A 25,294-nucleotide genomic window follows, 5' to 3' on the forward strand; every position below is an offset into this window, starting at 1 on the left:
TTGTATCCGGGATCTTGTTTTTTCAGTCACGACTATATCATATAATATATATAAATAATATATATATAAACAATTTAGGACCTAGTATAGACCCTGGAGGTTCCCCAAAACTGACCTTTAATAGCTTGGATTTTATAGAGTTGAAGAGTACATATTGATATCGGTCATCCAAGTAACTTACTGTATGTGTCAACCCTCTCCATTTTTTTTTTCATTAGTTTAATAGGATCAAGAGTATCAAATGCTCCCCACCCAGATTTATCAAAACACCAAACACAAATTATTTCCTATCCATACTAGTAGATATCACTATCACAAATTATATTAGGCCTCTTGCTATTAAGGTGGTCCTTTTTGTGTTAAAGCCAATTTTTCAATAACGACATCTTCATATGTCATTAAATATTTTGAATATTATATTTTTGAGCCATTCTCAATTATACGATTTAATAGTCTCCCAATTTCTTGTGTGCTATTTTTATTCCACTTCAGTAATAATAGCATAGTAATAAAAACAATAATGTCATTTGTTATTTATTATTATAATATATATATATATATATATATATATATATATATATATATACACACACACACACACACACACACAGATGCAGGTCAAAAAACACTCAAATGAAGTACAAAACATATATATTTATGTTTTTTCATCATTAACTTTACTTAGAAAGGAGACAAGCATCGCTCCATCAACCTGTTTAATCCGCAACAGAATTCTGACCTGCATCTCTCTGTTCACACTATTCAATTCCTTAGAGTTGAGTCTAACACCATTAACTCAATTTTGATAACATTTTGATAAATTATATTTTGTCCTAACCTGTTCAAACAAGTCATTTCCATATTCAGGTAGCATTTGTCTTCAATTACGTGACATCTTCATGGCACTTGGGTAAATGGTCTTTACTAAGGTGCATTTATACAATGATTTAAATAATAATAATAATGATCACATGCTCCTGCTCTTTTATGTTTAGTAGGACTTACACCAACTTCCTGAATATTTAAGACTGATTTCCCTGGTGAAATGATCACAATCAACCCTGCCTTGAATGCTATCACTCAGCCGGGCTGAAATTTCAACAATTATAATCAAGACCAACTGAAGAGATTTGGTTTTCAAGTTCCAAATCTACACCTTGGGCTTTGTTCATTTCTGTACTCTGTACTAAAAGTAAATGTATCATCCTTTACATGAATGTCATTAATGCCACATCTATAGTCTATGTGTGATGTGAGTTGTTTTTGGTTCCCCCTTACCTTGACATCATTGCAGTTCTGTTTCCTGTGTTTGCCTTTGTTTTTGCTTTCATGGCTGGGTGTGGTCAGGTTTGCTGGGCTCCTCACTCAGCTGCTTCCCAATTATCACCCTCACTATTTAAGATCTGGTCTGATCTGGTCGCCATAGCGTCTTGTCATTTTCATGGTACTGGCTGTTCACTTTAACTAAAATCATTCCCAGTGCTTTCCCTTGTCCAGTCTCGACGTGCCACGCCCAGTCATCTTTTGTTTACTACTTTGTTTGTTTGTTACTTTAACTCTTTTACTGCCAAATCTTATCCAAAAAACAACCCCTACAGTGCCAGTCAATTTCGAGCATTTCACACATCTTTCAAGGCAAACAGAATATTGTGTGCTATGACTACATAAATGGAAAGATTGAAAGATTGGATTCCATTCTTTCATTAAAAAAAGTATGTTTCTACCTTATTTCGTTTTTTAGTAATCACCATTTGAAAATAAGTAATTTGAACCATCAAGCGAAAATGGAAAAAATAGGGAGAAAACAAGCTTTTTATGAAAAGATAAATGTTCTGCACAACAGTGACTTTGACACTAAAATGTTTTGTTTAGTGATGCTCTGTGAAATTAGATTTAATATGACAAACGCTTTGTTCATTGTTCCATAGTTAGTGGGTGTTTTTGGATTATTCCAGCCCATTCACAAATTAGCGCTTCACAAGACGTTGCACAACCCATTGAGAAAAAAGAAATAAAATAGATGAACGTCAATTGACGTTATTGGCGGTATACAGTGAGCGTGTCCTTGATGTTTTTGGTAGTAAAATGAGTTAATAAATTCTCTTTGTCACTTTGACATCAGTATCTGCTTCTGGGTCCTAAAACAGCCACACCCTTCGTGATGGTGAGATAAAGCCCCATGAAGCATCAATAATTTCAGCCAACTAATGATGCTTCATTAGGATTCATTTATCTATGGCTCCATTAAGTGGTCAAAAGACCAAGCAGTAAAATATGCTGACTGAAATAAGATTGTAGGCTAAATAGTGACAAGACGCCCATAAGTAGCAATATTGCAGTTTTAGCAGGTGTGTAGTACAAATATGACATAAGTAATAAATGTGATAAATAATACAATGTTTATGGGTATAAATAAGAATGAGTATAAAACTGAGACGGGGATTGAACAAAGGTCACTGTGAATACAAGTGGAATACTTTATCAACTGCATCATAACGTAACAATTTGCAACAAGTAATGCTAATTTCATACAAAGACTAAATTTGTCATGTACTTCTACACACCAAGTATTATTTTCTCACGCACACAGTGACTCCCTAACTCGCCAAGTAATTTGAAGCTAACAACAAACGCTGACAACACCCGTAAAGCGGCACGGGGTCTCCAGTCTTATGAGGTAATGATACATTGAATGAACCAATGATGTCACACATGCACAATCCGAGGCCTTGTCATCAGCAATGTTGGGCAAGTTACTTCCAAAATGTAATAAACTACAATTCCAAATGACACAATGTTGCCGTTTTCATTCTTCCTCAGGTCGCGACAGAAATACTTTCTTGCTAATGCTCGCTAGCATCAGCATGCCACCACCGGCAGATAAAGTCAAGTCAAGTTTATTTCTATAGCACATTTCATACACAAGGCAACTCAATGTGCTTTACACAAGGAAAGACAACACCTATAAGCATCAATAAACATAGCAGTTAAGCAAAGCAGAGAAAACAAAAGTAGCTTACAACATTTATTAAAAGAACACACATTGACAATGTTAAAACCACATTAGACAGCAAACTTGAAAAACATTCAGAGTAAAGAAGTTTTCTAAAAAATAATTAAAAGAAAAAAAGACATGATTTAAAAATGTTGAAGAGACCTTAGTTAAAGGTATGGGGCTAAGCAAAGTTTTAAACTGGATTTAAAAGCATGTACACTTCTGTTGGCATCTTATTCCATTTGTGTGCAGCATAACGGCTAAATGCAGCTTCACCATGTTTACTATGAACTCTGGGTACCAGTAATTGACCCAAGTCTGCAGATCTCAGAGCCCTGCTGGGTTTGTATTCAATCAGCATTTCTTGAAAATATTCAGGACCCAACCATTCAGTGGTTTACAGACCAGTAGCAGAATTTTGAAATCAATTCTACAGCTGACTGGGAGCCAGTGTAAAGCCTTAAGGACTGGAGTGATATGTTTTGATCTCTATGTGATGGTTTCAATAATCGAGTCTGCTGGAGATAAAAGAATGGATAAGCTACTCTTGGTCTGCTTGGAACATGCAGTCCTTCATTCTGGAGATGTTTTTCAGCTAGTAAAAGGCTGTTTTAGTGATTGATTTGATATGATTGCTGAAAGTCAGGTCTGAGTCCATTAGCACCCCAAGATTTCGAAGTTGGTCTTTGGTTTCTAAAGACAATGACTCAACGTATTTTGTAATAGCAATTGTCTTTTGTTTATCGCCAAAAACAATGACCTCTGTTTTGCTGTCGTTCAGCTGAAGTAAATTTTGGTCCATCCAGTTGTTAATTTGCTCTTGACCAGGGGTCGGCAACCCAAAATGAGCCACGAAAATAGGCTAAGGATTATTAGGAGAATTGTTTTGGAGGTAGAGACTGTTAAATGTTGATATAATTTGTCATATTTTGCGTGTTCCAAAAATTGGAGATGAGATGAGATCTCCGGTCACACAAATTGAATATCGTGTAAAGAGTGTGTCAATCCAAGAGTGCGCGCCCCCTCCCTTGAATTCATTCATTCTCACGGACTATATAATTATCACATTGAGACTAACTTATAATTCTATATTTAATTCAACATGGACTGTTTGTGTCCTTCGCGACGATATACCCAGACAGACCAATAATTCCCCCATCTGAAAAAGATCGACTCAGATCATTTTCAGACTAATATATAAAAATAGAACTGCAGCAGTAAATACATTTTTGCTTTAAAAAGAGGGATTTTTTTTCAATTTAACCAGTAAATTCGCCAATGAGTCCCAACTCAGTTGTTTAAGTTTCAAAAGAGAAAATATTAGAAGACCAAATTCAATAAGCGTCAAATAACGGAAAATATAATAATTAAGATTGAAATAAATTTTATCCTATCCTTATTCACATAAGCTGTTTTCAATTTCCGAAACCACACGAAATTTACCAGTATTATCTTTTCTACTATAAAAAAATAGAAATATTGTAGCTTAAGCCCATAAATTTACAAAGAACCCCCTTTTTAGCCAACCATCAATTATTATTAAGATATGAAGTCGCCCTTCATTTATCATTAATATTGCGGCACCCAAACGGAGTAGGGTATTCATTTTAAAAAGTTATTAGAGCCACTTTAGACAGGCCCACATCAGTTGGGTCAATAGACCACAGTGCCGCAGTTTAGTTTAGTTTTGTAGTTTTAACATGTCACCATCAAGCTTGCTAGTCCCCCTTGTTGATGTCGGTCCAAAAGCAGATTGTTCTAAAACAGACATAGAGACAAACAAATCAGATTAAATCAAAATAGGCATCAAGAGTTTTAGAATATAATAAATCTATGTGTATAGAGTGTTGCCAATCAGTTGCTTCTGCGTACGGAATGTTTTACTGTATATGTTATCACCTTATACCTGTCAAAAATTAGAGTGTGTACACAGTCAGATACCGCATCACATGGTCTGAGATCACTAACTCAAGGAAACATCCTTGGCGGGGGCGGAGTCACCAGCGCAGTGGAACAGTTTTTATGAGAAGATGCTCTCCCATAGGATTCTCAAGACAGTTCGGGGCGCAGGAATGCATGCAAGGAAGTCTGTGCGGAGCACTGTGTATTGGAGCAGTTTGTTTTCATTTAAAACTTTTGCATGTCAGGGTACAGTCATTGCGGAAACTGTCCACCAGGTGGCGCCAGGAACCGCTGCTGTTCATCAGGTGGCGGCCGGGACTGCTGTTGTTCATCAGGCGGCGCCAGGTAGTGCATGTTGTTGATAGAGGTCACAATCATGTTGTTGATAGAGGCCACGTCCTCTCTGTTGTCCGCGGCCTCTGCTCCAGATGCCACGTGACTGTTGTCGGCATCGATCCACCCAGAGGCCAGTTGACCTCATTTTGAAATAATGATCTCGATCAATGAACGGCACTAATTGAAACATATTAAAATCTGCCCCAACATTATTAGGTGATAACATATCAGTAAAAAAAGTCCTCCTTTATTTTAATGAAAAAAAATAAAAATTAATTTTTTTTTTAAAAAAATAATAAAAAATGAAAAATAAAAGAAATAATTAATTAAAAATATATATATAAAAAAATCAAAAATAATAAAAGTTTGCAATTAAATAATTGCTAATTATAATTCAGTATTGTTATGTTTTACAATATTTAATTTAATATGTTTTGCATACCTTCGTAAATAATATTTAAGATGAGATAGGACAGCTTTGCTCTAAAAATTTACAAATATAATACAGAGTCAATTGGCAAGTGTCCAGTTTTTCAATTAATATTTCACAAGAGTACCCCTTTGTCAGCTTTTGGTCAAACATCAAGTCAGAGATTATTTTTAATTACATATCACCTCAAATTATGTAAAAAATGTGACAACTCCCAGATGACGCCCTCATGTAATGTCCTGTCCAGTCTCAGGGACTCACATGCAAAATGGCCGACTCCAAATTCTGAAATGGGACTTCAGGCAGAAATTTAAAGGTTAAATATATACAGGAATAATTAAAAATTATTTTTCTACTTACAAGCATGGGGAAAGACCCCTTTTTAAATTGTGATCAACAAAGGGAGGAAGTCTCCTTTTACATACAAATAACACATAACTTCACCCCCAGGATGGGAATAGGGAACTTGTCGGGAATGCCCCTCATAATGGCTGACACCAGATTCTGGAAAGAGACTCAAGGTTAAATAATGTTCTCGCGTACGAGGAAAATTATGAGGGAGAAACAATCAACTATAACAAAATATTCCACATTAGTTGCCATTCGAATTATTCGTTTTTTTTATTATTATTATTATCATTATTATTAAAAATGCGGAGAGTGGAGACTTAAATATTTCATGTAAAAAACAATCCAAAAAAAATTAAATATATATTTATATATTCATTAAACTTTAAAAGCAGATCTAATTAGAGCACATATAAGGCTGTTGGCAATTTAATTTGGGAAAAAGGGTGACATCTGGCGGTCAGCTAGAGTCATAGCAACTATAATCTTCAAAGTGATTCACCTAATTAATTTATATTCTAATATCACAGCAATACATTCAGTCCTACAGTTGTGTATGTGTAATAAACGTGAGGTATGCATCCAACACTGTACCTCCATGTATTCGTTCGTTTTGTATTAAACATAATTTTAGATATGACGCATGTGCGCTGTGAAGCCAGATCAAGTATTTAACATTAGTCGTTAGGAGATGTGAATGAGGGCCTTAGAGAATCAGTTTCGGCAACAATTTATGTAATGTCGTCTAATTATTTAACGTAGGCACTGACGTTCGCAGCCTGTACAACAGAGTCGCGTTGGAGATTTTTATTAGTAATATTACCGTCCCAATCAATTTATCCCGTTCAGCTTTTACCAAACGGTTTTATTTATTTTATTACGTAAATTCGTCGTCTACAGCTGTTTTTATTTGCAAAGCGAGAAAAATAGAAAGCTATTTACTTAGATATCATCAAAACCATACGAGCTTTCTTTACAAAACCATCCAAAGTTAACATTTCAGCATTAATCATCATTTAATACACTTTTCTTACAGTTACGTCCGGGTTTTTCCTCTATATAAAAAATACATATATCTCTAACGCTTTTTTTTTTAACCAGCGATCGGCGTTTACGTACATATACAGTTAAACTGCCGCCTTTAAAGACATCAAGCAAACCCCAGATCTTATTGGAGTAAACTAACCTTTTCCACAATAAATTTAAATCCAGTGGTTCAATATTAAATACATTTCACGTCATTATTTGACGGCTGATTACTTAACCCGGAAGCTTCTCAAGACGTCTAGCGGAAGTACTATCAGGTCAACCCATTCTGTTTTTCAGACAAAAAGCGCCCCCGTAATTTATATTAAACATTAACCTATGTAGTTATTATTATATTAAAGTTATATAAATAGTTACAAATGCAGTGACGTCTCACTTATAATACAATATCATTAGTCGACAAAATAGCTCATCGCGCCCCCGTAAAAATAATAAATGACGTCAGACAATTGTACTAGACAAACATGGAATACACACAAACAAATATCATGATCTCTGTCCTCTTACAATAATAAATACTGCTTTAAGTCAATCACGAAGCAGTCTATCGGCTCCATTGCAGCGAAACGTTGTTTCCAACTTTGAAGCAGACCTTATTATAAAGAGACTGCCATGTGTTTTCCGTAATTTTAATGAAGCGCCCACTTCAGCCTGTTTATCACAATTATTTGATTCAATTGTGCAAAAACCATCGTAACGTTACGTACCAATCTCCGGTAATATATCCTCATCTGCGCATTCGTAAATCTGTTGTCTTTCAGCTGAACAGACTTGTCCATGAATATTAATATCCAATCACTCATGGACCTCTCGATTGCACTAATAGCGGCATACTAAATCCACTTGTGTCAAACTGTTTTCCAACGCTGAATAAATGTTCAAAGATCTTAATGATGTCTCAACAGGGCAGTACTATCCGCTGTGTCAATCAGTAGTCTCTCCGAAATTTATCCAAGAACCTTAGTTTGTGTAACCAAACTGTTTTCCTCTAGCAGCTGCGCACTTACATTGGCAGCTGCGTACAAGGATTTTAAGAACAAATGATCCAAGTACCCTCGTTCGCGTGAACAAACGGTTTTCCTATTCAGCTGCGTATAAACCAACGTGACGGCATTTCCGTAAACAATGCTTTCGTCACAACGTACGTGTACAGTTCAAACACCGTGGTAAAATCCGAAATCAGAGACTTCGCGTCCAACCAAAAGACTTCAAAATTCACCACTACCTTTCTCACATAGATCCCATCTCCAATGTAATTTTGCAAGACGAATACCAGCTGCAGCGCTCCCAAACAGACAGAATTCCTAAAACGTGGATAAAATGTCCACTTACCGTAATTAATATGGCCTGGAATTCTATCCATCCGTGAACGCCCAGCTCGCAAAACGTCCTTTTTTCGTCGGGGGTCACCATCTGTTAAATGTTGATATAATTTGTCATCTTTTGCGTGTTCCAAAAATTGGAGATGAGACTTCCTTGTGACAAAGGCTCCTTCGAAGGATGATTTATTACGGAGATCTCCGGTCACACAAATTGAATATCACGTAAAGAGTGTGTCAATCCAAGAGTGCGCGCCCCCTCTCTTGCGAGAGAGAGCTCTTATACACCCCAGTTTGAAAGCAAAACGCCTTTTTCTCCTCCCATGAATAAGAAAAACAGATTGGTTCTCACACAATATGTTACATAACAGAATTTTAGTACACAGTTCGCACCTGTGTTCCCTTTGTAGACAAAATATACTCTTCCGTGTACCAGCTCGTACTTTTTCCCAAAACAAACTCTCACAAACAAATTGAACTTGACAGCTCCTAATGTAGTATAGTTGTGGGAACTGTGTGTGTGCGTGTGCTCTCTCAGGTAGAATATGTTCTCACGCAGGACACTAAGAAATTTTAGACAAAAACAAGGTACCAGATAAGTTAAGGTCAAGTTATACTGAGTTTAACATTATTACACCTGCTCTACACATCTATAACTAAATTCAACATAGTTAAAATATGAAATAAAGAATTAAAAATGTTAATAATGTTAACAAGACTTAAGCCGAGAATGCATCGTCACGAAGGTAAAATAATTTTTTATATTAAATAATTTTTAGCCAATCAGCGCCGAAGCCCGATCGGGAGTTCGGGCCAGCAGAGTACTGAAACAGAATATTTCTTTCTATTTAATTATAACTGTTTTGATTTAGTTATGACTATTTAGAATTGGACAAAATTGCTTTGATTTACTCAGTATAGTTTTGATGTGACAATTCAAATGTTTAGAGGGTGAGTCTCTTACAGGACAGATGAGATGGGGGGAGGTGAATGTGTGTTAATTAGACCCTTTGTTCTGAAAGGCTGAAAACTCCATCCTTTTTCCATCGTGGGTCAGAGAGGGGGGAGCATGGTTGACCAAATGTATTGAGATAGTGTGACAATTGGGGGTGTAGTCATGTAACTTTGGGAGGTGACGTTTTGGAGGGCAAAGGGATATTAGCCACAGGTGGGGGCATGGGAACTTTACAGTTGAGAGATACAAGATGGCGCGGGTTGGCGACTATTTCTCCTGTCCGGCTATGTCGTGAATAAATGTGAAGAAATGCCTGAATTCACTGATCTCATGTATGTTTATTAATCAACGGCATGAACACGCAAATGGTAAGAATCCTGCCATTTACAACAGTACCTACCCTCAAGTAGGAGCTCCGCTCGTCCCCGTAAGTCCCTGTAAATGTGGCCCGGTTGGGAAGGCTCCTGCAGTAGAGACGCGCACATAAGGGGCAAATTTACCCTTAAGTTCCTGCGGTGGAAACGGGCCTTTATTAATCTAATTTAGCAACACCAGGCAAAGACACCAGGGACAAAAAGGTAGACCTCTCCACAAGGGTAAAATGGGCTACAGGGCAATTAGCAAGGTGGTGAAAAAAAAGAAAAAAGAAACAAAAAAACAACTGTAGAAAATAAAAGAGGGTAATGGTGACTTGTCAACCTCCCATGGACTGGGGCTACATGCAAAATTTCAAATTTGTGGAGTATCAGTGATGCTAAGAAGGGGTGAGGAATCAGCCCAGAACTACACAGGAGAAGCTGCTCAATGACCTGAAGAGAGCTGGGACCATTGTTTCAAAGGTTTCTATTGCTAATACACTAAGACGTCATTGGTATAAAATCATGCATCACACGCAAGGTTCCCCTGCTTAAGCAGCACATGACCAGACTCGTTTGAAGTTTGGCAAAGACCACCGGGATGATCCAGAATAATCATGGGAGAAAGTCATGTGGTCAGATGAGACTAAAATTGATTTTTTTTTTTGTTGTCTTAACTCCACTCGTCATGTTTAGATGAAGAAAGAGGACAAGTACTATTCCAAGAACACCATCCCTACTGTAATGCATTGGGATGGAAGCATCATGCTTTGGGGTTGTTTTTTTGCACAGGGGACAGGATGATGAACAGGTGAACAGATGAACAGGGCCATGTATTGCGTGATTTCGACCAACAACCTCCTTTCCTCAGTCGGGCATTGAACATAGGTCGTGATTGGGTCTTCCATAATGACAACGAACCAAAGCACACAGCCAGTATAATCAAGAAGCGACTTCGTAAGAAGCATATCAAGATTTTGGAGTAGCCAAGCCAGCCTCCAGACCTAAATCCAAAAGAAAATCTTTGGAGGAAGCTGAAAGTTCGTATTCCTCAGCGACAGCCCTGAAACTTGAAGAGATCTAGAAAAGATCTGTACAAAGGAGTGGGCTAAAATTCCTCCTGCATTCAATCTGGTCAAGAACTACAGGAAACCTTTGACCTCTGTAATTGTAAACAAAGGCTTCTCTACCAAATATTAACCTTTATTTTATCACGTGTTCAAATACTGGGAGTCCTCGAGTTATGTCGTTGGTTATGGCTCTTCCAGGTCGTGCAAATATGTTTTTTAAAATTACTGTACAAAGTAATTTGATGTAAATATCGACTTTAACGGGGAAATCCGACTTAAGTCGAAATTCAGGTTACATCGCCAGCGTAGGAACGGAACTCCGCTGTAACTTGGAAGACTCCCTGTATTTTCGGCACTAACATACAAATAAATTATTCAAAAATCATACAATGTGATTTTCAGATTTTTTCTTTGTTTAGATTGTGACTCTCTCAGTGCCCATGCACCTATATGGAAAATTTCAGACCCCTCCATAATTTCTAAGTGGGTGAACTTGCAAAATTGCTTCCTGACTTCTTGAGGTCCCCTGAGATTTCTCTTCTTCTCAGCATGAGTGACCTGTATGGGTTCACCTGGGTAAGACTAAAGTGACATGGTTTTGTCTCTGTTTCAGTCAGTGATGCACAATTTCTTTGCTAAATCTCTCATTTCATTGGTTAGTTTAACTATCAATTTGTCCTACCTGATCCTACTTGACTGCTTGTTTTAAGCAATGCAGCTCAGGGTTCACTTATTATTGCACCTACATTAATTGACCAAAAAAATAAGTTCTGACTACACAATTGATTGAAAAAAGAACAATGCATTGAATTGATAAACCTACACCTGTCATTTCTTATAAAATGTAATGGTTCAGAATGAATAACAAAATTAGTTGGAAAAAAATTGGAAAGTCCAAATTGCTCAAGAGGTTCCCAAACTTTTGAGCAGCACTGTGTATATATATATATGCCACCAAATGCCATAGGCTAGATTTATGCTTATAATGACTTTCAGAGGACATCTAAGATCCCATGGCTCTTATATTTTGCATCTTTCATCTTACAACAACATCTTTATTCCTGAGTGTCATCGCTGTCATTATCATACACTGCTACCAAGGCAGTGTACTCGGCAGAGATGTGTCTGTACACGTCCCTATACAAACCCAAAACCTGACAGCAGACAGTTTACAAATGAAAAATTTACAGAACATCATACTGTACACTAGGGGTGCTCAAGTTCGGTCCTCGAGAGCCCCTATCCAGCCTGTTTTCTATGTTTCCCTCCTGCAGCACAGCTGAATCTAATGATCAGCTAATCAGCAAGCTTTGCATAAGCCTGATAACGATCCTGAGCATGAATCAGGTGTGTTAGTGGAGAGAAACATGGAAAACAGGCTGGATAGGAACTTTCGAGGACCAAACTTAAGCACCCCTGCTGTACACAGTGTGAGGTTTGCACAGAAGCGTTGCAACACAGTAGGCAAGGCTAGAAATTGCGTAGGGGCCCGAGCTGAAGGGGGCCCGCATGGAAGAGCTGACAAAAAACAACAACACTTTTTTAACACAAGCAACAAAGTCTGGCAGTCAGCAGTACATTGCTGTACCTCTGACAGAGGGCTGATATTGGTCGATATCGATAGTCGATGGTTGATAGGCACTTCACACACATTCCCTCCAGTGTTACTCACACTGGTGTATGGAAGGTGTGAATGTTTGGTGGTGGCGCACACTGGCAGCCACGCTTCCGTCAGCCTGCCCTGGAGAAATGTGGCTACTTAAGTAGCTTACCGCCACCGCAGTGTGAATGTGTCAGTGCATGAATAATGTATCCATTCCGTTGTAAAGCGTCTTTATGTGTGTCTAGAAAAGCGCTATATAAATCCGATGCGTTATTATATCAATGACTTAACTCTAACCAGTCATTGCAAAGACACTTTGCCTGTTAGAGAACTTTCTGACCCACATGATTGTTTGAAATGGCATCTGCAATGAAGCGAACGTAATCAATCGGAATGCAAAGATGTTTGTTTTTTTTAACGAGGATGTAGAAAAGGTAAAACCAGATGGTGCATGAGTATTTGTTAAATGGGAAAAGTAAAAAAGTAGTAATGCAATCGCAAAACTGCACTTAAAAAATCCTGGGTATATATCGCACAATTTAACGTTTAAACATCAACTTTTCCCCATTCATTTTCAATGTGACTACATTGAACTCTTTCTAAGTACCATTTTCCACGCTCACTTCCATCAACAACTGATCATCATTACCAGCTCTCTGATACTGCTCAGTGGCACAGTTGGTAAAGTGCATTGTTCAGTAACCAGGAGGTCGCGGGGATCGATTCCCGCTTGAAGCTTATTAGCGTTAATGCAGTTTTCTTTTCTTTTTTTTTTTAAATTGTCCAACTAACAATTAATAATTAATAATTTTCACACAATTTATCTTTTGATTTACTTTATAAGCAAACATTCCACATGCATTCAGCTTTTATTAGCATTCAGCTTTCAGCATTCCCACGCAATTTCTGCAGAAATTGCACTTTTTCTAGTTAAACAGCAGAACTCGAGACAAAACATGCCACGTTTTTTCACAGACCAAACCCAACACATTCACAGGTCCTCATCTCAAAATTGGTAATATATGTCCAATGTCTCTGTGCCAAAACCACATAAAACGCGCTTAACAGAATGACTCTGCAGATGCATAGTAAATGAGCAAGATGTCTACCATCCATCAAGAGCTCTATGACAACCTTCCCCCACTTGATATTTGGGCCACAGCAGATGAACAGCAATAGCAAGCGCAAAAAAGGAACATGCCTCCTGCACAGACACACCAGTTAATTCTTAAATGGGAATAAATATTAAAGTGGGGAATAAAGTGGGCGGGTTTAAATCACATCATGGCGAGCATTTTCTGGATTTTTACTATCATTGTGGGCTCTATGTGTCTTTGTGGGGACATTTTTGTGGTCCCCAGAGACCTCTTTTTGAGGGTAGACTTGGTTTTAGAGTTTAGGTTTGAATTGGGTTTTGGTTAGGGTAAGGGTTTGGATTAGGCAATCAGTTGTGATAGTTAAGGTTAGGGTATGGGGCTAGGAAATGCATTATTTCAATGAGATCTCCCCACTAGAAATGTAGACCTAATGTGTGTGTGTGTGTGTGTGTGTGTGCGTGCGTGCGTGCGTGCGCGTGCGTGCGTGCGCACGCGTGTGCATGTGTGTGTATGTGTGGTCAGAGCCTGCAACGGAGATTTTGAAAGCGTTGTAAGAAATAATATTTACATGGCAACACATCAAAGCTAAAACTCATTGACAAAACTTAACCAATAAACAACTGGAAGCGGTGCGGCCAAGGCACATGCTATGAAGACAAATGAAGACAAAACACTCTTGGAAATAAATTATAGCCATTTGTAGTTGTAGCCATAGTGTTTGGTTCATCAAGGAAGGCCCTGACAGCACACATACTTTATTTGTAAATAATGCAAGTATGCAAATCTGTTTGGGTATAAAGATTTTCCTGACAAAAAATAACACATGGGTTTTTTGCGCTTGAAATTTCCACATGAAAGGACAAAGATTTTTTTTCTCCTTTTTAGTCTCAGTTTTCTATTTCACAGTGACAGTTTTGCTTTCCTCGGCAATCTAGCTCTCTCCTTTTATTTCAGGTCTGACAATATCCACCATTTAATCTTTATAGCTTGATGGAGAATGTCAGAAGGGCACTGAGACAGCCATACATCATCTACTTCTGCCATATTTTTGCTGAGCTTTCATTTAGCTTTTCCCGTCACCTCACCATCTGCTCAGAATCACGACATTGCCATTATTATCAGAAACTTTAGATAGGACCCTGCCATACTCTGGACAAGGTACTCAAAGCTGTCCATTATGTATGGGATCATTTCTCTGATGTGACGATGTTTTCTCCACAGATCAAATACTTCAAGGGACATTCCACCTGTCGTAGACGTATCAGTATGGAGGTGAGACTCAGCAAAATAAGAGTATTTGTGAGCAGCAGTATGTTATCAAGCCCCCCAAAAAAGCACCACGGATGCATTATTTACCTTCAGTGTGTTGGACAAGTGCAGAGAAGGGCAGAAGGAGCCGCATAATGTCTGTAGACCTAGTGAAACATATGATAGGGTTTTTTTTAATCAATTCAATTTTTTAATTGTAATTAATCGCATGACATCAATAATTAACTCACAATTAATTACAAATTAATTGCACATTTTATATCTCAATTTATATCTAAATTTATAATAAAATGCACAATAAAATATTTTTTGCAAATTTTTTCATACTCTTGTAAACATAAAAGTGTGAATTTTTTTTAATCTATTAGAAATATGGTTGCATTTTTTTAGTCATTGATACAGTAATTTCATAATAATTCAGAACATTGTTTTAAAATTAAAAATATGTACTGTACTGTAAAAAACGAGTGTGATTTGTGTTGGTCATTTTTCTGTCACTACAAGTACATGGCATAATTGCGTTTGTAAGACATTGGTGACTGCTCAGTGCATTTTTCTTTTCATATTAAGAGCTAATTAATTTTTTTAATTAAGTAACTTGTGAAATTCTGCACATTTTTAAAATTGCAAAAAACATCTTGACCTCAGTCCCCACAAATATATGCATTGTTATTTAATTTCTTACTTCTAAATTGTGTTACAGTGACTCCCCTTTGCACAACGTTGAATGCTTTTATTTTGTTAAGTTCAATACGGATGAACATTGTACAATGGAGCAACTTAACTGCTTACGAACCAGAAGAGATTGTTATGTTATTTTCATATTAAGAGCTTTCTAATTTTTACCATGAAGTAACTTGCAAACTTCTGCACATTTTTCAAATTGTAAAATACAACTTGACGCCAGTCCCCTTAAATATATGTATTATTATTCAATTTATTACTACTAAATTGTGTTATAGTGACTACTTTACACGCTTTTATTTTGTTAAGTTCTTGCATGTGCATTGTAAAGTGATGCAGCTTTACTGCAAGCACACCAAAAGAAGATATTGAAGTGTTACACTTGAGCTTTTTTCTGGAGTTGCTGAATAAAATACACCTTACATCAAAAGATCAAGTGTCTTGCAGTCACTCCAAGTGACAAGACGCTATCCATTCGGCTTTTGGCTCTCACAGTGGGTTGAGAGTGCCCTTGGACTCCTGTTGGAGAGCTGTAGCATCCTAGCTTGGTGCTAATCGCTAACACTGGCGCTAAAGAGCGCATTCTGTCAAAGCAGGGAACTGGTGGTCCAAATGGCTCCTCCACTCGAACATTCTGCCCCTTAAACATTGTGTATTTTAGTTTCAGTGCAGTACAGTGCATTTCTATTGGGTAATTTTGACGTGGACGTTTCTGCTGCATCCCTCAGTAGAATATTTCCAAACAACGGTCGGTCATTAATCGAGCGTTAAAAAAATTTGTGCCATTAAAGAAACGTTAAATTAACGCAATTTTAACGCACTAAATTTTACACCCCTAGATAGAGTAGGCTGTCCAGAGAAGAACTGCAGTTGTGCAACAGTACATGAGGAAGTCTGGAGTGGCAGAAAAGTATGTTAGAATAGGGCAGTACATGCATGAGACCTGTATGAGAGCAGTGAGGTGTGCCGTAGGTGTAACAGACGAGTTTAGGGTGGATGGGTTACTGCATCAGGGATCAGCTCTGAGAATCTTCCTCTTTGCAAAAATGATGGATAGACTGACAGATGAGGTTAAACTGGAATCTCCACTAATATAACAGACTACGTGGTGATCTGCTGCGAGAGGAGGGAACAGGTGGAGGCATGCATATGAATGAATGAGATGAGTGAAAGGGAAAGAGTGAGGCAGCCTACAGGAAGAGGTCGCAAACTTGACTGCACATACAAACAGATGTGGAAGGTTACTGTATCTACTAACCAGGCACAACCAGGAATGTATCTGCCAATTGCTACACAGTTCATTATTGCATGTTGTGGGAAGAGTATTTCCAAAGACATGATTTTAGCACACACAGTGTGATTTATCAAAACAAAGACTAATAGTGCTGGCTGATGTGTACGTTGCTGAGAATCGGTTATGAGTGAGTGATGCACTGCGAGTGTTTTCTTTATACTGTCTCGCTTGGCTAGGTGGCTTGTTGCCGGCCACGACAAAATAACCATTGCGTTTGGCATACGTTTCAACAAGTTGGCCGAACGGATATCATGTAATGCAGACACAATAAAGCGATAAAAATTACGAATAAATTATTTTTACTTTTATTTACTTACTTAGTCGGTGAGGCTCCTGTCCCATCGTTGCCACCAATAAGTGGTTGTACTGCACAGCTGCACGTGTGCAAATACTAGGGGTGGGACAAAAAAAAACATTCGATCGGATATCGTTTGTCAAGGACAGTCACAAGGACCGTATCGGTAGCAGACTCCTCAATCGATACAAAATCTTTAGATACATTGCTTGTCAAGATGTGGACCGGATATCGCGTGGCTATGAATCGGTTGCGTGTGTGAGGCTTTATGGTTTTCATCTTTTATAACATGAGCAAGCTCTCTGCACAGTGTTCTACATATTTTGTTTACATTTCAGTAGCTCCACTATTCAAGCTACTTCCGTGTTTACTGAGAGCCAGTAAAGTAGCGCTCATAGACGCTTCATTCTCCGGATGTTTTAAACATAATGGCACATTACGCACCTTTTTGGGGGACCCACCGTCAATGCCGGAGACGCACGTGCGGCCGCACGTCAAAGCGAGTGACAACATTCCCGCAGTCGGCGTGATGTCACGATGACGTCATCTTGTGTAGCAACGTGTCGGCCATTTTGAAAAGAGGGCACGCACAAGTAAACATCGTTAGACAAACATTGCCCGAAATTAATATATTTCAGCTGTGCTTTGCATCTTTTTTCATAAAAACTCGTTCAGTATGATTTATAATTATCATGAGTCACTGCCAGACACTTAATTCCGAGTGTAAAACCACCTCAGAAGAAGGGCCTATGGTGGGATGTGACTCATGCGACAACTGATTACACTTGGTGTGTTTGAGACTTAAAAGGTTGCCAAAAGCAAGAAAATTGTATTGTTGAGACTGCTGTAAAACAAAGTGAGCTTGTCTGCATTTTTTTGCTTACATAGCATGTAAATATTGTTTATGGTGTTCTACCTCATCTTTGTGCAATAAAATGTATACTTACTTTATATTGTGTTTTATGTTCCATTGCAAATAATAGGAGGAAAAAAAATAGCTAATAAAACAAATGAGGTACCATTTACTGTCATAAGACTTTATTCGTGTAAATAAAAAATAAATAAATAAATAAAACAAATCAGAGCACATCTGCTGCAACAATCAAAAGACAGATTCCAAACTATAAAAATACATTTGAATTGGAAGCGCCTTTCGAGGCCCTCAGTACATCAGCAGAAAAGCGAACAGTTAAAAATCTACAGATTAAATGAGATTTTGACTAAGAAACTAATATAACTATTAAGAAAAAATGCTCTGTGGTTACAGTGGTCAACCTGTAATGACCAAAATTGAATATGATAAATACATAACAATGATTTGTAAGATGATCTCAATTTACTGTTCATCATATTCAAAGCTGGGGCCCAATATTGCCCAAAATGGCACACACTCGCACAATCTTACTGCAATTCGATAAAGTACATCCTAGCGCTTCATCTTTTAAACTCTGTACACATCGAATTGGCAGTGTACCTTTCAGAACACTAAATCTATATTATACAACACATTCTATATGCATCCTCACTGAGGAAATTTTCCTTGATATTTCTACTTCCCTGGCAAGTAGCTGTTTTTTACCCTTCGTAAACGCTGGAGTCAAAAGTTCACAGCTGCAACGAGTAGCAAAGTCCCTATGAAGGCTAACCCCCCTGTCGGCAAGTATCTGGTCACCAGGCATGTGATACTTTGAATCAATAAAACCAGACTCAGGAACTGTCTGCACATCAGAAGCCCTCCCACCCCAACAACTAGACAAAAATGTGACATTTCCCAATGGATTGCAAGCAACAAATACTTTAACATTACAATGTTTTTTGTAGCTACTGTAGCACCGAGCTCTGGCTAGCAGGTTCTTTGGCTATTTGATGAAGATCTCAAAACAGTCAACAATTGTGGTTAGTCTAGGAAATTTGGCACGAAAAACAGGAGAGTTGATTTGATGAATATTTGTCAGGCAATTTAATCATGAAACTAAGGTTCTGTTTCATTTAGAGTTGAAGGCGTGCAGGCTCTGAGAGATGCTCTTTGTCGGCACTTCAAGGGTTGACATCTGCCAGGAACTGTAATGCATTAAGAAATAAAATAAAATTACTTCAAGATCCTGTATCCTGTCATGCATGATATAGTAATCATGTACCTGTTTGAGATCTCTGTGATCTCCATGATGCTCTCTCATATCGTACCACCTTACAACCAGAGCCAGGACTTTATTTATTTCCTTTTAATAATCTGGGTGGTTCTCCATGTTGACCACCTTAACACCTAGAAAGAAGTGACGATTTTTAATTGGGAACCACAATAATTTCTTGCAATAATACATGTGATATGTATTGTGTGGAAGTGAGCAAACTGGTAGTATTTACAAAGTGGTTAATTTGCTGGAACTGGCAATTTGCCTCCAAGCGTTATTTTGCCGTGAATCGCGGTAATACAAAGTGGGGTGTTAGGAGGCAGGAACCACACAGTGCATGACTCACGTCACTGAAAAATAACCAATTCTCGCCAGGCAAATAATATATCGCTCTGGCGATTGACCAATCAGAGCAGTTCATGGCAAAACAACGCTAATAAGAGAGTTAGTTGCCGGTTACGGTAATAATAACTACTGCCTAGTTTATTGAATACTAGCAGCTGATTAGGGCAAAAATTGATTAAACTTTTACTCGTCAGTAATAAAATGTTGGCTACAAACGTAAGTGTGCCTGGATTTAGGTTCCTACAGGTTAAAATCGTCCACGGTACCGCCTGCTATTCCAAGATTGATTGCTTTCAGCCATTTGTGTCTCCTTTTCTTCTCATGAGGAAGAATGAAGATTAAAGAAGTGTAGATTTGTACGTTCCGGTGTTGGTACTGCGCACAACCCCAATTCCAACTGCCGTGACAATCCAATGCATGGATTTAAACTTCATACAGGTATGTCCTAAAGCTAACACACCAGCACCAGCTAAGCTAAAAGCACACCACAAGCATCTCGTTTTTCTGTTTGTGACCCTGTCAATGTACACAACTAGGATGAGAAGAGACAAAGATTTAAGATAGAATTGAGACTTGCCCGCAATTACGTCATCAAACTAAAATCTGTTGACAGACATGATTCCGTGGTCATTGTGTCTCAGAACGTATTTCAAAAAATAAATAATAATGTCGTAAAATAACCAAAATTGGAAATAAATGTGACGACAAAAGAAAAACTAAAATTGTTGATTAAAAAGGGATGGTCACTTTTTTGCAACAGCTTTTGGATATCTATTAAGTGGTAAAAATGTGTCTGATGGATATATTTTTCAATCAGGTGGCTAGGTTTATTTCATGTTTCAAATTTATGTTTTTGAAATACTTTGCACGGTGCGCATATTTTGTTGAATTGTTTTGTCTTTTTAAAGGTTAAATATTTATATTTCACATTGAATTTATCAGCCTTTTCTTTTCCTGATCCTTTTTTGAATAAAAAAAAACCCAATTGTAACTGTCAATAACGACTAATAAATACTTCGCCGAGCCCTTTTTTGCGGTCTATTTAAATAATTCATTATATGAAAGTATAGAAGACGTTTTTGTCTCTCTTCTTTTTTTAAACATGTTTGAAGATACTGTGAGAATTTGTGGTGTTTTATGATTGTCTACAAGCAACAAATGTCTATAATATATGTATATAATATATATAATATTGTTTTGAATATTGAAATTAATCGAATCGAAAATCATATCACTCCTCTAAACTTTATCGAACCGTTCTGCTCTGAAATATATAGTTTTTCAATTGAATCGCAACCTGTGTATTGAAATACATATCAAATTGGACTTATGTCAGAGATCCCACCGCTAGCAAATACCCCCTTGCTTTATGGGTAAAAAAATGACAAACTTAAATCATGCACTGCAGACATTATAATAAATCGTAACAGTTACGGATAAACAATGTTTTTTCCACTTAATTTTCAAACGAATTGGTAATGCGGTTTGGACCGTATGCCTAATGTAGAGTATTATGTGGCTTCACTCATTGTCTCCCCGGAAGAGGCCCTTAGAGAGGCTGTGAGATGCCCTAGCCCTCAGTGGCACTTGATGGACAAACTGGTCACTAAGTCGGCCCCCCAGGAGGAGGGGGACGACCAGAGACCCAATACAACTGCCGAATCAGCTCCCTGATCTAATGGGAGAGGCGTTGCTTGGACACAGCAGCTCCTTTATTCGGGCCTTCGTAAGACACACAAAGCTGGGTGGATGTACGAAAACCTGACATAGCATACAAAGAGCGGAGCACCCTCACAGGACAACAAAGACCTGGAGCGTCATCTCCATCCATCAACGCTGGCGCAAAACGAGCGAGACGAATAGGGTGGTTGGCTTGAGAGCCAGACAAAACTTTGGGCACAAAAGCAGCATTTGGCCACAATGTGACCCCTGTCTGACCCTCAGCGGTCAGAGACACAGATAGAGCCGGCGGGGATCGGGATGCCAAATCTGACACCGCTGTTGGGACAGTACAGTAGATCCAAACGACTGTGCGGACTGTTTGGAGGAGCAGAGACTGCGAAGGAGAGGGAACCAAGTCTGGGCTGGATAAAGCGGGGCCACCAGCAACAACGTGTGACCCTCCAGAAGGACCCTCTAAAGAGTCAGATGAATGAGAGGGAGAAGTGGGAAGGCATATAGCAGGCCCCTTGGCCAGGGGTGTGCCAAAGCATCCTGGCCTAGCGGGCTGCTCTGTTCCGTCCGGGAAAACCAGAGGGGACAGTGAGTGGACTCCTCGGAGGCAAAAAGATCCACTCTCGCCTTTCCGAAGCAACTGGTTGACAATGTCCGGGAGAAACAAGGCCCGCAGGCTGGCAAGACGGGGGGGTTTCCTATTGAGAGTCTCCATGTGGCCTGTAGCAGCTGGGCGGACCTTGTCCCGCCCTGATGATTGATGTGATACACAGTGGAGGTGTTGTCCGATTATACCAGGACATGGCGCCTTGTCACGAAGGGCAGAAAATGAATGAAGGCCAGATGCACAGCCCGCAGCTCCAGCACATTCATGTGCAGCCATCTGTCCCCTACAGACCACAGGCCTCGAGCTGTCCTGTGTTGCCAAACTGCACCCCATCCACTCAGGCTGGCATTGGTGGTGACCACCTTGTGACGTGTGGGTTCCACCCCCAACGGGACTCTGATAGACCCCAAGGTGCGAGAGCACCAATGAACCGACTGGACACTCGGAGACGCTTCCGACGGTCCAGCAGCAGGGTGAGCCGGAAGCCGAGCAGCCACCGTTGCAATAGTCGCAGCGACAGCAGGCCCAATGACACAAGTGCCGTCAGGAATGTTAACTTGCCCAGCAGACGCAGAAAAAAGACATATCACAGCATCCCATTGGCACGGAAGAGAGAGATGAGACGTAGCACATCGTCGACCTTCCGTGGGTACGGTCGAGCTGTCATGGAGGTGGTGTCCAACGACATTCCAATGAACAGAGTCTGCTGAGAGGGAACAAGAGAGTACTTCTGCAGGTTGACTTTGAGCCCAAGTCGTGACATGCTGTAGAAGCATAGACGTGTCTCGGATTGCCTGATACTTGGACGGAGCGCATATCAGCCAGTCGTCTAAGTAAGGGAGCACCTTTATGTCCCTCGACTGCAGGGGTGCAAGTGCCGTCTTCACTACACGTGTGAACACTGTAGGCAAAGCGGAGAAACGTCCTGTGCTGAAGAGCAATAGGGACGTGGAAGTAAGCGTCCTTCAGGTCGATTGACGTAAACCATTTCCCCCAACACGACCGACGTAGTTAGTATACAGAAGGGCAACACCTTGAAGTAAGGGTGGAGACCTCTCAGATCTAAGATAGGGCATAGTCCGCCTGTCTTTTTTGGAATGAGGAAGTAGGGGGATTAGAATTCCCCTGGATGAGCCAAGGGATCCGCTGTTTCTGTAGCGGACTTGGTGAGTAGGGTCGCTAGCTCTGGAGAGCTAGAACCTTTTCAGGGTCGCTGACGACAGTCTCTCGGACCCGGATGGATAGAGAGGGCCGGCGTCGGAACTGAATCCTGTACCCAAGAGACAAGGTTGAAAGCACCCATGGGTCCGAAGCAAGGGCAGCCTAGTAGTTGAGCTGACGACAGGAAAAGTAACCGACTGCCGGCCCCTCAGGCTCAATCCCTGGCTCTCCCGAATTTAGGGGTCTGGGAGGGATGGGGCATGGTGAGTGAGCCTCAGGGCCGACCATGGGGCAAAGGGGGGCGAACCCCACGGCCGTCCGTGACATGACCTTGTGTGGGATGACGAGGCCTGTATCCCAGTACGTGACAAACTTGACCCACACTCAGTAGGAGGCTGAGGAAAGCCAGACGTTTCCAACGCCGACAATGACAGCCACTGGAGAGCCGCTGCGTCCTGGTGAGGCGCAACATCAGTTGTGTTCACCGGAGTGTGGCCCGCCGCAGCAGCGGTCAGCGGTCGCCACTGCGCGACAGCAGTTTGTGTGTCCCTCTTCGGGCAGGAAGGAGCCGTCACAGAGCTTGCAGCAAGCGTTGTCGTTCATAGCAGCCGCCGATTGACTTGCAATGAGTGTGAGCAAGTCAACAGGCTTTGTGTGGGAGAGGAAGTGGAAAAAAAACGGCCTCTTCACCAACGGAACAAACACATTCACAAGTAATCACAGCAACACGTAAGTGAACGTCTGTGTCGTCAGAAACTAGCAGAAGTCATGACAGACAATATCAAAAGCCACCAAACAACATCAAGTCGGCTGGCGACCTCACGGATGGAGCCACACAGGTTGCAAGGCAGTACAAGCTAGGAAAGGATACAAAATAATCGTACCAACACTAGCGAGTTGCAGTCAAAACAAGTCAAAGTAACCGCAGGAAAGACGTCAACAGTCGCTAACAACCACCAGATGTACTCACAAACTTGAAGGCGCACTCAGCGATGAGGAGTGGACATCATGTAATGATGGAAGGGGAGCTCCAACGTCCATACATAAATTCCAAAAGTCCAAATACACCAAGCCATCGCAGTCAAGGGGGGCGGGGAACCCCAATGCCCCGATCAACAAGATCACAGGCCACCAGTGACGGCGATGAAGAACGGCAGTAAACGCCGGAAGTGACTCGGTTCAGGCTACGATCCCCTATTATACAGGAGGATCACATCAGCCGGAACCCTGGAAATGTCCTTTTATGAATTATTTCTCGAGTGACGCATGCGCATGGAGGATTTCCGTGCTGTTTCAGCACCGCCCCCTGGCGGTCGCACGGGACTCATAGAACCATAGTTACATACGTAAATGTCGTTTTGATCACTTCTCGATGTTGTCAATTTCATGACATGGCGTAAAAATGACACGCCACTTGCGTCAAAAATGAACCGTCTGCCTAAGTCGCTGAATATCACCACATATTTACACAGTATGCTCTTTTAAGTGGGCTTTTTTTTTACCCAGTTTAGTCTGTGATTGTTTTTTCATTGTCCTCTTGTGCCTTATAATATTATTATTATTATTATTAATAATAATAATATTATTAGTGTAACAAATATTGCCTGTCACCCTCAATTTTTTGGGGAATCTCTTTGAATTACTCTCCATCAGGGACTGGATTTTATTTTTTACAACCCACAGGAAACACATACCTCAGTGCCTACCGAGATCTAAAAGCCTGTTTAGCAAGCAGACTAGCGATAACACTGCTTATCAGTCCCCAGACCACATTTATGGTTTGGGCTATCCACAGGAATCACCCATGTGTTTTGGGAAACAAAACCCTTGGAAGTTATACGGTACAACAGTGCCCTTCAGCGGTCACTATCGGTATTATCTTCAAGAATCCTGCTCCTCGTAATTAATCTGAAGTCTACAGAATTCGGGACATAAATGGAATCTATGTACTTGACTGACATCAAGTGACATCTGTTGTTTTATCTTTGTACACGACCTGTATGTCTATCTCAAATGAATGATATGTTTAACTTCTGCAGCCATCTAAGTTTAGCTAATTAGTAAGCTTAGCGGATTCAATAACTTTATGATCACGGTAATGTTTGAAATGTGTTCAGAATGATAAATGAAGCATCTGGCTTGTCAATTCTGATAAATAAAAAAATCAAATGCTATCCCAAAAGCTTGGTCTCAGTCAACCAAGTCTGCTTCCAACGCACAGAAGAGGTGGGACTACTACTCTGTCCTCCCTGGGACACTAGTTTAAAAGCCAGCGCGCAAAGGAACTTCCCTTTCTTCTTCGCTCTTCTCCCTCTTCGCCTCTTCTCCTCTTGCGCCATGAACTTCTCCTGACCATCTCAAGAGACGTGGTCTCC

At 39.9% G+C, this 25,294-nt stretch overlaps 2 long non-coding RNA genes across 2 annotated transcripts in view; one reads left to right on the forward strand and one right to left on the reverse strand.

The window, feature by feature from the left end:
* The window catches only part of LOC144060747 (uncharacterized), an 83,802-nt gene that overhangs the window by 23,988 nt on the left and 34,520 nt on the right, over nucleotides 1-25,294 (forward strand). The window contains exon 2 of the long non-coding RNA XR_013295999.1: nucleotides 14,680-14,730. This is a non-coding gene — a long non-coding RNA (uncharacterized LOC144060747). The remainder of the gene's footprint in view (nucleotides 1-14,679; nucleotides 14,731-25,294) is intronic.
* LOC144061000 (uncharacterized) lies at nucleotides 18,937-19,265 on the reverse strand. Its single transcript, XR_013296059.1, has 2 exons — nucleotides 19,139-19,265; nucleotides 18,937-19,061 (listed from the first exon to the last, which is right to left on the reverse strand). It is a non-coding gene; the product is annotated as an uncharacterized LOC144061000 (long non-coding RNA).

This window comes from Vanacampus margaritifer, chromosome 11, assembly GCF_051991255.1.
Source record: "Vanacampus margaritifer isolate UIUO_Vmar chromosome 11, RoL_Vmar_1.0, whole genome shotgun sequence".
Lineage (NCBI taxonomy): Eukaryota > Metazoa > Chordata > Actinopteri > Syngnathiformes > Syngnathidae > Vanacampus > Vanacampus margaritifer.